Source organism: Papio anubis, chromosome 4, assembly GCF_008728515.1.
Source record: "Papio anubis isolate 15944 chromosome 4, Panubis1.0, whole genome shotgun sequence".
NCBI lineage: Eukaryota > Metazoa > Chordata > Mammalia > Primates > Cercopithecidae > Papio > Papio anubis.
The window spans coordinates 179,569,072-179,584,230 of NC_044979.1; the positions used below are offsets into that span (position 1 = coordinate 179,569,072).

Below are 15,159 nucleotides of genomic sequence, written 5' to 3' on the forward strand. Positions count from 1 at the left end.
AGGGAAGGCTGGAGGCCTGGGAGAGAAAGGGACAAGCTGTCGGGTGGCGGGTGGAGCAGGCTCTTGGCATCTTTGGGTCCTGAGCTCCACCCCATGCACCACCCCTGCCTGCACCTGGAGGCCTCCCTACCCCAGTCTCCCTCACCTGGCTCCTCCGTGCTCCAGACCCCTCCCCTCCAGAGTCTCCAGACCTAGGATTCCCCCTGCCCAAACAGCACTGACCAGGCCCCCAGGGCCTGTGCCTGCAGCCCCCAGGGACCGGTGGGCGTAAGAAGACACAGCGGCCATTCTGGGGGCCTTGGAACGACCCTGAGAAGCACGTGTGAGCATGTTTGGAACACGCAGCCGAGCCTGCAGGAGGACTGTGTGCCCACAGCGGGAGCCATGCCCCTTCTGGGTTTTCTGATTTTAGCCTCGCACTGCCTTTGAGCGATTTTCCAATCTGTGCATTACAGATAACAGAGAGCAAGGCAGATAATTCTTGCTTATAGCCGTGTGTAGTGGGTTGACAGTGACCCCCAAAAGCTATGTGTGAGTCCCAACCTTCATGCCTATGATGTGAGCTTATTTGGAAATAGGGTGTTTGCAGATGTGTCATTAAATTAAGGTTTTTTTGTTTTTTGGTTTTTTTTTTTTTTTTGGTGGAGTCTCGCTCTTGTTGCCCAGGCTGGAATGCAGTGACATGATCTCGGCTCACTGCTACCTCTGCCTCCCAGGTTCAAGCAATTCTCCTGCCTCAGCCTCCCGAGTAACTGGGATTACAGGCACCTGCCACCACACCTGGCTAATTTTTGTATTTTTAGTAGAGACAGGATTTCACTATGCTGGTCAGGCTGGTCTCAAACTCCTGACCTCAGGCAACCTGCCTGCCTTGGTCTCCCAAAGTGCTGGGATTCCAAGCGTGAGCCACCGTGCCCAGACAAATTAAGGCTCTTGAGATGAGGTCATCCAGGGTTATGCAGGTCGACCCTGAGTCCGGCGTCTGGCACCCGTGTGGAAAGAATGAGAGGGAGATTTGGGGCCCACAGAGGCACACCACAGGAGGATGGAGTCGGAGATTGGAGCGCCGCAGCCTTGATGCAGGGACACGAGGGCTGCCGGCTGTGCCAGAAGGGGCTGAGGCTGGACCGCATTCTCCCCGAGTTCCCAGGAGCCAGTGCTGCCGACGCCTTGGCGCTGGACTCTGGCCTCCAGAACTGTGTAAGGACAAACACCCACGGTTTCTAGCCCCCGCCTGTGGTCCTCTGCTGCAGCAGCCTGGACAGTCTGGACTGCCTGGACAGCATGCAGATGGACTCCGCCTGGGGCTGCCCACGAGTTCCCACTGCCCGCCCGTCGGTGGGAGAGCCAGTCCTCCTGTGGGAAGGGCCCCTGCACTCCTTTACCCGGCGTACACACGTACCTCTGTCCCTTCTCCTTTGACCCGGCTGGCACATCGTACGGGTTTCTGCACTAACAATGACCTGACAGAAATCTTGAGCGTGCATTCGTTTTATATCTGTGTTGGAGTCATTTTATTTCTTGTTGACGCTAATCTTTGAGTATGAGTAGCTTAGCGATTGTGAAACGGAAACTTCTGGATACAAAATCCATCTCTTGGCTGTGACCCAATCACCTGCTCAGTTCTGGTTACCTGTGATTAAGAAAATAAATAAGAACACCCCTTGGGGGAAGGCTTCCCTCCCCCCAGCACAGCAGCTTGAAAACCGAAAGGGAAGTGGGTGCTGTGAGCAGCTCCGTTCAGGCCTGAGGCCACGCATGTGTGCCCCGTGGGGGAGACGTGCCCCAGCGAATCCGGAAACAGTGGTGATGGCCGTTCCGGGAGGCTGACTGGGGGTGCAGGGGTCACTTTTCTAATGTGGGTGGGTCTGTGTCCCCTGCAGGAATGTGGCTGCAGCGAAGCCAGTCACCCAGCAGTCAGCCCCAGCCCCTCTCCAGGCCCTGTGGGTCCTGCTGACCAGGCTGCGGTTGTTCCCAAACCAGTTCCCAGCCCCCACTTGCCCTACTTCCTCTCACACCAGCTCCTTCTACCCCCTAAAACCCATCTGCTGGCCCCCAGCCCGGGCTACTGACATCAATCATGGCAATCGCTATTCCAGAGGTGTATGCGGTGGGTGGGGTCCGGTATCGCCTGTCATGCCTCACTCCCCGGGCACCCAGGTCACCTGAGGCCAGGGAGCAGCCACTCGCCCTGACCCAGGCTCCCCGGGACCCTGAGACACCCAGGAGGACCCCCCGGCCGCTTCTGCTCGGGGCCCAGCACCCCCGAGTCTGTGGAGAGGTCACATCTGACCGCGTTTCCAGGTGGCTGCCCCGGCGTGGGTGCATGGTCGCTTCCGGTTTCCTCCACACACCTGCTCTGTCCCGGGCTTTCTGGAGGGGTTTTCCGAAGTGAGACCGTGGGCTCCCTCCAGGGCTGGGGGCGGGAGGACGCGTGGGGAATGTCAGCAAGCAGCCGCAGGCTGAGGGAGGCCTCCCCTCTGCAGCGTTTGTTAAATCATTTGTTCGTCTCCAACACTGTCTTGGGCATCAGGGAGAACAGGTGTCTCTGGTCCACATGCAGAAGAGCCACCACTGTGGCATGACTGGGTGACTCAGACCCCGGGGGGGCAGGGGCGATTTGGACACAGTCATTGTCCAGGGACACAACTTTGCCTGGACCAGAGCTTCGCACCCCAGGCCCTTTTAAACCCCAGGGGACACTTGACAAAGTCCAGAGACATTGGGTTGTCCCTCTCCAGCCCCAGCTATGGTGGGGACGTGTCTGTGTCTGTGTCCCTCCTTTCACTCTCTCTGACCTGCTCCCTCTCTGGGGGCAGCTGCTCGCAGTCCTCCCTGCCCCCACATCATCATCCTGCCTGTCCTTGTCGGTCTGCACATTTGTTGTGGTTGGAAGGAGCCTCCAATCTGGGTCTGCACATTTGTTGTGGTTGGAAGGAGCCTCCAAGGAGGAGGACGTGAATGTGTGTGTTCACAGGGAAGCGGCCGCCGCCTCCGTCAGTGTCTTCCGTCCCCAGGAAGAACCCAGGCCTGGGTGATTCATCGGGGCCTCAGGGCCGGGAGAGACTAAATCTTCTGCAGATGCAGTGAGATCCTATCACAGCGGAAAGGGAAGGGCTGGAGTCTCAGGGAAGGTTTTGCTGAGGAGACGGGCTTGGAGGGGGCTGAGGCTCATGGGAACTGCCAGGGTACAGGAGGGGAGGGGATCTCAGGGCAGGTGAATGGACACCTGGGTGGGTAAGAAAAGGGCCTTTCAGAGGGTTAGGGAGGGCCAGGGAGGGAGCAGTGAGCCCTGACTGACTGTACAAGCTGGACTGGCTGGCCTTGTCCTGCAGGTGGTGTGGGCTGTATGGATTTTGGATGTGGGCCCATAACATAGCTATATTGCTGGAAGGCGAGTGAGGCTGAGGCAAGAAGAAGGCCCAACCTTGGGAGGCTAACCTGGAGGGGCAGGCAGAGGCAGGTGGTAAGGACCTGCCCTACTTGTGGAGGTGAGAGTGGGGGACATATGGCAAGGAAGGAGGCTCTGGATCCTCAGGATGAGGATAGTGGGCATAAGGGTGACAGCTAATGGATGTCTACCTCCACAAATGCCCATCTGCATGAGTGCCCACCTGTACCAATGTCCACCTGTATAGATACCCACCTGCACTGATGTCCACCTGCATGGATGCCCACCTACACAAATGCTCACCTGCACAAATGCCCACCTGCACAGATGCCCACCTACACTGATGTCCACCTGCACAGATGCCCACCTACACAAATGCCCACCTGCACTGATGTCCACCTGGGTCCACATGCACAGATGCCCACCTGCACAGATGCTCACCTGCACAGATGCCCACCTGTACCACCTGCACGGATGCCCACCTGCACAATTATCCGTCTGAACAGCCCTCTGGTGCCCTCTTTTTGCTCACACATGTTCAAATTCTCCCAGTCCTACAGTCGATTGTTCCTAGTGGGGTCATTCTGGGCATGTTATTCTAAAACTTGTTTTTTCCTGTCTCCACATCAAAGGAGAAAGGCCTAGCTTGTTTCTTTGCTATAGAGCAGGGCCTGAGTGAGGTCAGGACCACAGAGCAGACCCTATGAGGGATGGTCAGGACACAGAGCAGGACCCCCTTAGGGTCTGGGAGAGGGTTCCCCAAGCTCCTGTTCAACCTGAGTGAGAGGCTCAGGCTGCCCCCCTCCACACTTCACAGAAAAATGGGCCATTGACTCAGAGCCACCCATGCCATGACCCACACTAACAGCAGCTCAGTTCCAGCCCTCCAGCAGGCAGGCCCTGGGAACACTAGGAACCTGAGACCCTGTCCCTTCCTGACAGCGGGACGTGGTGACATGAGGGGAGACAGAGTGCCTCCATTCTGCTCATGAAAGTCACAGAGGGCACTGGGGACCCCAGGCCCCTGACAATACCAGCACCCCACACAGTGCCTTTCTGGGCACACCCCACCAACACAGCCTGCCCAAGGAATCAGGAGCTTGTGTAGCGAAGTCAGCTGGGGGTGGCAGAGCCCCAGGGAACAATCATGGGTCGCTGGCAGATGAGCCAGGGGCCCACACAGCACAGGCCCTCACCCCTGCAGCTGGGGGAGCCCTCCTTGGGAGTGGGCTCAGGATCCAGGCAAAATGACACAGACCGGATCCAGGAGCAGACCGAGCAAGAGTGGCAAGCGTTCTCCAGGTTAAGGGAACATTTTCACCAGCTGAGAGATGAGCTGGCCTCCAGACCCGAGGGTTCCACGTCCCTGGAGGCAACCAACCCAGACGCAAAGTATTTGAAAAAGCAAAAAGGAAAAAAAGAAGAATACAGCAATAAAAGAGAACACAAATCAGAAATACAGTATAGCTATTGACAGAGCATTGCGTTGTGTTCGGTCTGATGAGTGATCTAGCAATGGTTCACAGGACGCAGGAAGACGTGCGGGAGGGTGGGCACAGGTGCTAGGCAGACCCTGCGCCATTTTATTCTGGGGACTTCAGTATCCACAGGGGTCCTGGGACTTACCCTCAGAGGATACTGAGGGACAACTGGATGTTATTATTTTATTTTAGAGCCAGGTCTTGCTATATTGCTCAGGCTGGTCTCAAACTCCTGGGCTCATGTGATCCTCCTGCCTCTGCCTCCAGAGTAGCTGGGACTACCAGTATAAGCCACCATGCCTGACTTATGTTACAATTTTAAAAAGTGATCCATCAACCTGAAGAAAAGTCCACTGTCCTTCGCCTTTGGAAGTTCCTACCCACCATGGGTAAGATTTCTGCATGGACAGGCCCTGCTCCCCCAACCTCTCTCCAGAGTCCACTGATCAGCTGGCGTCCCCACCCCCTGTGGAAGAACATTCTGGGTTTCTCCGTCAGCCCCAGACCCACCTCTTGGGGAGATGACTGGTGACTTACACGTGTCTGTCTCTCCAGCTAGGCATGGTGCCACAGCAGGGGGTGTGAACACTACGGTCCACACATTCTCGGCACCCAGGACAGGAGCAAACAAAAGGATGGATGGCTGGCTGGCTGGCTGGCTGGATGAATGGAGGGAAGGAGGGAGGGATATAGGAATGGAGGGATGGAAGGAGGGATGATGGAGGGAGGGAGGGATGGAGGGGAGGGAAGGATAGGTGGCTGAGAGGAATGGAGAGATGGAGGGATGGAAGGAGGAGGGATGGATGGATGAAGGGAGGGAGGGATGGGTGGAGGGAGGCAGAGAGGGAGAGAGGGAGGGATGGATGAATGGATGGAAGGATAGAGGACACAGGGTCATAGGTTTGACAAATATCACCTCCTCAGAAGCCTCCCTAAACTCACAGAGTTTGATAAGTCCCCTGTTTGATTCTCTCCCAGAGCCCAGGTCACTCCAACACCGTCTTGCTTACCTGCCTTCTGCGCGGCTTGCCCTCTGTCTCCAGTTCCTGGAACAGGTCCCACCACCTGCTCGGCCCAGATGAATGTGGAATGAATGGATGGATGCCTGTGAATGAATGTGGGATGAGTGACAAATGAGTGAATATGGGATGAATGAATGAGTTAGTGAATGTGTGATGAAATAACAAGAAATGTCGTGGAAATAAAACTGAAATGAAATAGAATAGACAAGTAAAGTAAAATAGAATAAGACAAAATAAATGAAGTAGAATAAAGTAAATGAAATGTCGACAAACAAACAAATGGAAGTGAATAAAGTAATGAAATCTCGAGATAAGATAAAACAAATGCATTAAGAATAAAGAAATGAAAATGAAATAAGACAAACAAAACAAATAAATAAAAATTGAATAAAAATAAAAATAAATAAAATAAAATAAGCAAGAAATAAAATGCGACCGACTTTCAAAAATGAAATCAAAAAACCGAATGCGTGGAAATAAATGAAACAAGATCGTCGTCAAACATAAGCAATATAAGCAAATAAATAAATAGCTGTCAGAATAGTGAATGTGGGCTGCATGAATGAGTGAGTGAAGGTGGGATGAATGAATGAATACAAAGCCCCCCACCTCCCGTGTGCTTCAGCAGAACAGCTTCACAGGAAAGGAGGTGTCCTGGGCCTCACGAAGCCTACCTTGGGGCTTCAGCTGAGAGTGTTAAAAATAGAGACCGTTAAAAAAAATTTTTTTTTAAAGAAACGAACGGAAATTCCCTTTATCAAAAGGAGTCACTGTCATTGAATTAACAAAAGTTACATGTTCAGGAGCTGAGGGCCGTTTCTTGAAAATATAACACACCTTTCTAGGGGCTGCCCTGGGGAGAGCCCCGGAGTGAGGCCAGCTGTTTGAGAAAGCCGAGGCTGATGTGGGGGTCTGTGTCCAGGTGGGGCCTTCGGGAAACAGTCATTCAACAGTCACTAAGAAAGACACTGACAATTCATTCATGGATGTTGCAAATAAACTATGGGCCCCACATAAAGGATTGTTACTTAAGGAAAATGCCCTTGGCCAATTCGTCCTGAGGATTGTTTGGACAAAACAGCATTTGTCAAGGTGGAACTTTGCAACAGGAAATGCAAAGATCCAGAAGATCCAGATAAATAATTTGGGCTGGGCACAGTGGCTCACACCTGTAATCCCAGCAATTTGGAAGGCCATGGCAGGCCAATCACCTGAGGCCATTCTCCTGCCTCAGCCTCCCAAGTAGCTGGGACTACAACCATGTGCCACAACGCCTGGCTAATTTTTTGTATTTTTAGTAGAGACGGGGTTTCACCGTGTTAGCCTGGATGGTCTCAATCCCCTGACCTCATGATCCACCCGCCTCGGCCTCCCAAAGTGCTGGGATTACAGGTGTGAGCCACTGCGCCCGGCCTTTTTTTTTTTTTGAGACCTACTCTTGCTCTTGTTGCCCAGGCTGGAGTGCAATGGCACGTTATCAGCTCACTGCAACCTCTGCCTCCTGGGTTCTAGCAATTCTCCTGCCTCGGCCTCCCAAGCAGCTGGGATTACAGGCACACGCCTCCATGCCTGGCTAATTTTTTGTATTTTAGTAGAGATGGGGTTTCACCATGTGGCCCAACCTCACTGCTCTTTATACGCTGATTATAATGTATTAGCATGCTAAGAGACACTCTCCCCAGCACCAGACAGTTTACAAATGCCATGGCAACATCAGGAAGTTACCCTATATTGTCTAAAAAGAGGAGGATGGCCGGAAGCAGTGGCTCATGCCTGTAATCCCATCACTTTGGGAAGCTGAGATGGGCAGGTCACTTGAGACCAGGAGTTTGAGACCAGCCTGGTCAACATGGCAAAACCCCATCTCTACTGAAAATATAAAAATTAGCCAGGTGTGGTGGTGCACATCTGTAATCCCAGCTACTCGGGAGGCTGAGACATGAGAATCTTTTGAACCCAGGATTCGGAGGTTGCAGTGAGCCAAGATCACATGGCTGCACTCCAGCCCGGGTGACAGAGACCTGTCTCAAACAATAAATAAATAAATAAGTAAATAAAAGAGGAACCCTCAGTTTCAGGAATTGCCCACCCCTTTCCTGGAAAGCTCATGAATAATTTGCCCCTTGATTAGTATATAATCAATAAATAACTATAAAAATAGCCAACCAGCAGCCTATACTGCTCTGCCTATGGAGTAGCCATTTTTTTATTCCTTTACTTTCTTAATAAACTTGCTTTCACCTTATGGACTCTCCCCAGATTCTTTCTTGAAGGAGGTCCAAGTACCGTCTTGGAGTCTGGATTGGGATCCCTTTGTGGTTAACACCTTTCCATAACTGCTGTTAATGGGAAAAAACAGACTCTAAAATATTTCACAGAGGTTTATTCTGAGCCTGTACATGTGACTGTGGCCTGGAGAAAACACAAACCCAGGAAGCCTTGAGTGAGTGGCCCTGAGGCGGCTGGGTTACAGCTTGGTTTTACTCATTTCAGGAAGACACAAGTTACAGGCAAAGACATAAATCAGTGCGTGGAAGGTGCACACTGATTTGGCCTGAAAGGCAGGAGATCTTGACTTGGAGTGGGGTTTACAGGTCATAGGTAGGTTCCGTGATTCTTTATTTTCTGAGACTGAGTCTCACTCTGTCGCCAAGGTTGGAGTGCGATGGCGCGATCTCGGCTCACTGTAACCTCTGCCTCCTGGGTTCAAGTGACTCTTCTGCCTCAGCCTCCCGAGTAGCTGGGATTACAGGCGCCCATCACCACGCCTGGTGAATTTTTGTATTTTTAGTAGAGACGGGGTTTCACCATGTTGGCCAGGCTGGTCTCAACCTCCTGACCTCAAGTGATCCACCCGCCTCGGCCTCCCAGAGTGTTAGGATTACAGGCGTGAGCCACTGCACCCGCCAGTTCCACCATTCTTTAGTTGACGGTTGGTTGAAAGCATGAAGCTTTATCTACAGAGGTGAAGTCGGAAGGAAGGCTGGAGTTAAGATGACCGGCGTGGGGGCCAAGGCCCTTGTTTTGCAGATGAAGCCTTGTAGGTTGCAGCCTCAGAGAGAATAGATGGCAAATGTCTCTTTTCAGACCTAAAAGATGTCAGGCTCTCAGTTAATCTCTCCTAGGTCCGGAAAGTCCTAGAAGGGGAAGTCCTGGCTGCATTCATGGAGATTCTCTACAGGTGCTAATTTCTCTGAGAAAGGATGGCTCTGGGGGGCCATTTCAAAATATGTCAAAGAAATATACTTTGAGGCAAAATATTCTAATTTCCTTCAGAGTCTGGCGATGCTATACCAGAGTCAGGCTGGAATTTGGTGTCTTATTGCCACACAGAGTGTGTTCCATCCGTCTTAGGATCCCATTTTCTTTTTTTTTTTTTTTTTTTGAGACGCAGTCTCACCTCACGCCCCAGGCTGAGTGCAGTGGGCCGGATCTCAGCTCACTGCAAGCCCGCCTCCCAAGGGTTCAATGCATTCCTCCTGCCTCAGCTCCCTGAGAATGGGACTACAGGCTCGGCCCCTGCCCAGCTTAGTTTTTTGTGAATTTTTAGTAGAGACGGGTTCTCACCGGGTTAGCCAGGGATGGTCTCATCTCCTGACCTTGATCTCACTCTGCCTCCCCGGCCTCCCAAAGTGCTGGGATTACAGGCTTGAGCCACCGCGCCCGGCCAGGATCCTGATTTTCATGTCAGGGCCGGCCAGCTGTGCCTCACCTCTGAAAGGGAAGGTTGTGGCTGTAAACGGCTGTAAAGGTCTGGCTGTTCGCGGCTTAAAAAGAAGCCGCGATGACAAGGGTGGGGTGTGGCAGAAAGAGAGTGAGCTGCTGGGCGTGGTGGCTCACACCTGTAATCCCAACACTTTGGGAGGCCAAGGAGGGTGGATCACGAGGTCAGGAGACTGAAACCATCCTGACTTAACACGGTGAAACCCCATCTTTACTAAAAATACAAAAAATTAGCCAGGCGTGGTGGCGGGTGCCTGTAGTCCCAGCTACTCAGGAGGCTGAGGCAGGAGAATGATGTGAACCTAGGAGGCAGAGCGTGCAGTGAGCCAAGATCACGTCACTGCACTCCAGCTGGGGCGACAGAGCGAGACTCTGCCTCAAAAAAAAAAAAAAAGAAAAAGAAAAAAGAAAGAGAGTGAGTTTTATTCTCCGTGCTAGCAAGGGGGAGATTGACCGGAATCCCTTCCAAAAATGGCCACTCTTCAATTTGTAGAGGGACGCGTAGAGGGGGTCTGGAATGCAGGAGAGGCAGGGGCTAGGAGGTGCCAGGTGACCTGCTCTGATGGCTTCTCTTGCGTTATTGTTCCATCTGTTACACTAGGCAGCTGGTCAGACGTGAGCAGGGCAGGAGAGGGCCCTCCCAACCAGGAATGTCAGGCGACCATCAGGGTTGGTCGGGTGGCTGTTAACTGTCTCTCTAAAATACTAATTGGTCACAGCCAACGCCAGGGAAAGGCAGTCTCCCAACAGACAGAAAAATCCTGAAACTGGTGATCAGCAGCTTCCCCATAAGACCTCCGGCACTGGGTGAGTGGGCTCAAGCATGTGGATTAAAAGGCAAAACTGTGGAGTGTAACTGGCCTATGGCCTCCTAGGGACATTGACGGGTAAGGGAACAACGCCTCAGGTGAGCAGGTGCACAGCTCCAGTAAACACACAGCGCATGCTCCTCCCGAGTGCTGGCAGCCGCCGCACGTGTGGACAGCCCAGCCCAAGGGAAGAATCAGGGGAGAAGGCAGGTCAGACCCCGGACGCGTGCCAACGTATACACCCAAGTCGAAGGTCAAACCACACACTTGTCCTTCAAGTCACCCGCTCGGCCCCCTTCCAAGTGTCCTTTCCTTCCTTCCATTCCTGCTCTGAAGCTTTTTAATAAATGTCACTCCTGCTCTAAAACTTGCTCAGTCTTTCCTTCTGCCTTCTGCTCCTTGGTCGAATGAATTCTTTCTTCTGAGGAGGCAAGAGCTGCGGTTGCCGCAGACCTGTACGGATTTGCCACCGATCACACACTTCAGTGCCGTGTCACTTGGATAACTTCCACCACAAACACATCTGGGGAAGGGGCCGCGCCATCGCAGGTCGCCCCCAGATTACAAATCAATCGCAGTCAATCTTGCAGTGAATCTTTAGCCAGGAGTGAGCTCCGGCCTCAAAGTAACCCGCCTGCTGGGGAGGGAATTCCGGAGGTGCCTAGTTTGTGCCAGGATCTGGCCCCCGAAGCTTCTAAGGAAATAGATGACCAGATAGGTGAGCATGGTGTGCACTTAACCAGCATCCAGATAAACAAATGTGCACAGGGCCCGGGAGCTGCAGGTGGCAGAGGGAGGGCAGTGGGCTGACAGCTCGCTCCCAGGCTGGCTTTCAAGATGAAAGGAAGCACATCTGTAGTTTGCTCAAAGCTACGTCTTGAGACCGGGGAGAAAGGAGGAAAGAAAAGCAGTGTTAAAACGCAGCTCGAGGCTGAGCTGCTCGGGGACATAACGAGGCCTGTGTGGCCACCCGTGAGGTTTTCCAGGCTTCTCTGGGGTGAACATGGCCAAGCGGGGGTCACTTCAGTTGGCTGAGGACTTCGGGTCTTATTTTTGGTTTACACTGGCCTGGGATGGAACCGGGCAGTTCTAACGTGACCTGGGTGTGTACTGGTGGCTTCACTCACCCAGGGCAGGCAGGTGCCTGGAACCGGGACTCAGAAAGTGGCAGGAAGGTGGAGTGAGAAGATGGGGCTATTAGGGGCGTGGCAGGGGCAGGTCAATCACCCCGAGGCTTCGGGAGCTTCCCGGCCTCTGGAATGGCGGTGTGCTCGCCCTCACCTGTGCACGGTGTTGATAACAGTGTTATCAGGAGCGGGAATGTCCACTGAGCTGCGGCTTCGCCATGCCATACGAACACTCACAGGCAGCACTGCTGTCAGGAGGATGGAGGCTGGGCTGGGAGGCTTGTTTTCAAGGCTGTGAGTGTCAAACCCACAAACCGCAGAGCAGAACAGACTTGGCCGAGCAGATGAGGAGGGCCTCATCCTCCATCTCCCACCTCCATCCTCTTCCCAACTGAAGTCAGAGGCGGGAGGTGGGAAGCCCTGTCAGAAGGGGGAGGTGGGAAGCCCTGTCAGAGGTGGGAGGTGGGAAGCCCTGTCAGAGGCCGGGCGGGGTGGGGGAGATGGGAAGCCCTGTCAGAGGCGGGGGGTGGGAAGCCCTGGGCCAGACAGATGATCCAAAGCCCTTGATTTTAGGTACCATCTCTTCAGTGTTTCTTGGCTGAGTAAACCAGCCCAATCTCTTTTTTATAAAGTGAGACCAGAGGTTGGCCTGAGAGTGGAGAGGAGTGAGGAATCTAGCTGTTCTAGGGCCCCGGGCTGTTCAGAATCCATTGCAAACCATTGGAAAGCAGGTTTGTGTATTTATTTAACTGCATCTTGTGGCTGGCCATTGTCTCTGTCTAAGCTGTCACCCAGCCCGGCTGCCTCCCCTGGGTCCCCACCTGACCTGCACACATGCTGAGGACGAAAGCCTGTGTCCCCGACATGCATGGGAGAGCAGTGTCTTCCCAGGCCCTAGAGTGCCCGGCTGTGTGGGCAGCCCCAGGACATAGTCCTCTAAAGAACCTCATTGAGGGTCGGGGGTTGGAGGGGGCAGGGAGGGTGGGGCTCCAGGGTCTACTCCCAACCTTACAGCTTTTACCTCCGGAATCCCCAGGGTTCTGTCAGGAGGGTCCCTGAATGGCTTACAACAAAAACTTTGCCTATCCCTTTACCATTTGGGATGGTGCAGAACACCATCCCAAAATCAAGCAATGTGGATTCCAAGTTTTGCCTTAGGCCACACGGGATGGGGTTGCCCCCGGCTGGTAGACAGGACCTTTATCCCCATTGCCACAGGAGGATTCCCCTCTGTGGCCTCCCCACCGGCTGTGCCCTAAAATGGGTGCCATGTGCACAGCCCAGCAGCGGAGTCCAGGAGAGACTCCAGCAGGCAGGGGGCTGCTGCCCCAGGAGCACATTTCAGCATCTGGAAACTCCTCCCACTGCAGCTGCAGGGGAAGCGCCTGGAAGAGAAGGAAAAGAAAGAGGAGGAGGAGGAAAAGGAGGAAGAGGAGGAGGGTCGTGCCCACGCTCATGGCAAGCGCCACCCTGGAGCTTTCTGTCTCGGTCCAAGCACATCTACCCGCCCTTCCTCACTGCATTCTCCCAGGGGCCCCTGGCCGCACACAGGCGCTACCTGCATTTGCATAGAGGGACTGGGCCCTTGGTGGAGGGCCTGGCCTGCCCCATCTTGGGTCCTGGCCCAGTGCTGTGACTGCCAACCTGCCCTCAGAGCTTCATGGGAACCGAAGGCCCAGGCTCTGAGCGGAGTCCGGGTGGGCCAGGGCAGCCCCTGCCAGAGAGGCTCCTTCCTGACGCGGCCCCGCAGGAGGAGAAAGTGTCAGTTCCTCTTTCAGGCCCTGTAGACAGGTGTCCAGGTAGACAGGAAGTTCCGGGGGTGATTTTAGCTCTAAGTCTGTTGCTTTTCTCCCAGCAGACTGGCTTTACTGTGGTTGTCCCTGTGGCACAGGGTCAGTTTCAGCTGACGTTGCTGAAATTCCAGGCCTCCGGAGTGTCCACACATCCACGGCGGGGAAAGCCTGTTGCAGACCAGCCACCACGCCCTGCGGCTCAGGACTAAGCTCCTGAAGCCCAGAGGCCTGCCCGGGGAGCAGTCCTCAGCCAGGACTCACTCCCGAGAAGAACGAGAGGGGAAGCGCCTCCAGGCCAGGATGCCAGCTAGCAGCGCCCTCCAGTAACATCCTGGAGGAAGCATCTCATTCGTGCCAAACTCACTAATTCTAATTCGTCATCATGATTCTTCACAATGAAGAAAAACTCCAAGCCAGTGCCTTCCTGGGGCATGGCAGGCCTCCCTCTGGCCTGAGCGGGCAGCTGTGCCCAGACCTGGGCTCTTCCAAAGGCGCGTGATGGTCCTGCACACAGCTGGGTTGTGCTTGAGGCTTCATTTATGGTGGAGGCAGAGGGGTTCCTGGGGTTCCCCCATCATCGATCATTTCATCATGGATACTCTCATCATCGCTAACTTCATCGTTGATACTTTTTTTTTTTTGAGATGGAGTCTCGCTCTGTCGCCCAGGCTAGAGTGCAGTGGCTTGATCTCAGCTCACTGCAACCTCCGCTTCCTGGGTTCAAGTGATTCTCCTGCCTCAGCCTCCTGAGTGGCTGGGATTACAGGCATGCACCACCACGTCTGGCTAATTTTGTACTTTTAGTAGAGATGGGGTTTCTCCATGTTGGTCAGGCTGGTCTCGAACTCCTGACTTCAGGTGATCTGCCCACCTCAGCCTCCCAAAGTTGGTCAGAGTTTGAAACGAGCCTGACCAACATGGTGAAACCCTGTCTCTACTAAAAATACAAAAATTAGCCGGGCGTGGTGGTGCACACCTGTAATCCCAGCTACTCGGGAGGCTGAGGCAGGAGAATTGCTTGAGCCCAGGAGGCGGAGGTTGCAGTGAACACAGATTGCGCTCCAGCCTGGGTGACGGAGCGAGACTGGCTCAGAAAAACAAAATAATAAAATCTCTTGCCTTTGGAGTCGGGCATGAAATCTTCATCCGTGAGTTTTCCACCGGGGCAAGGCGGGCCACTGACCACCTTCAGCCTGGATGGAGGCTGGCCCCCTGAGGGTCACCAAGCTTTGCCAGTGCTCCCTGGCCTGTGTGGGGCCTGGCTGAGGGCGAGGGTGACAGGAGTGCACTGTGTCTGGGGCTGAGCAGGACTTGCAGTGCCTGGGCCCTTTGAGCCTGGTGACTCCTGAGTCTGACGCCATCACCTGTGTGGGCCGACGCCAGCACCTTCCATGTTGTGCCCCTGTGTTTGCTGCTGGTTTCCAGGAGTGGCCGCTTCTCCATCAAAGAAAATTCTAGTCTTCAAGCCCATGGCTTCCCCCAGACCCCAGCCCGGCCAGAGAACAAAGACTCCATTTCCCCTCCCTTGCAGCTGTGGTGGTTGCAACCACACGGAAGGCCCAGAGGAAGGAGATCTAGAGTGGCCTGGAGTTGCGGCCTCCCCAGGCTACGGCCAGGACCGCCAGGAGGAAGCCCCTTGCAGGCTCTAAGGTTAACACCGCCAAACCAAGTCCTGCTCCTGACAGGTTGGGTCAGGATGAGGAGGAGCGGTGGTGTCATGCATGGGCACCTGAGGTCCCTGGCTGCTGCGGCACAGAGAGGCCCCCACAGAAGGACGCCGCAGGTGCTGGAGCTCGCCCCCTGCATGGACAGC

At 54.1% G+C, this 15,159-nt stretch overlaps 1 long non-coding RNA gene across 1 annotated transcript; it reads right to left on the minus strand.

Annotated features, from left to right (window-relative positions):
• Nucleotides 1-5,317: 5,317 nt before the first annotated feature.
• LOC108584867 lies at nucleotides 5,318-6,699 on the minus strand. Its single transcript, XR_001900414.3, has 3 exons — nucleotides 6,504-6,699; nucleotides 5,883-5,977; nucleotides 5,318-5,531 (listed from the first exon to the last, which is right to left on the minus strand). It is a non-coding gene; the product is annotated as an uncharacterized LOC108584867 (long non-coding RNA).
• Nucleotides 6,700-15,159: the final 8,460 nt, after the last annotated feature.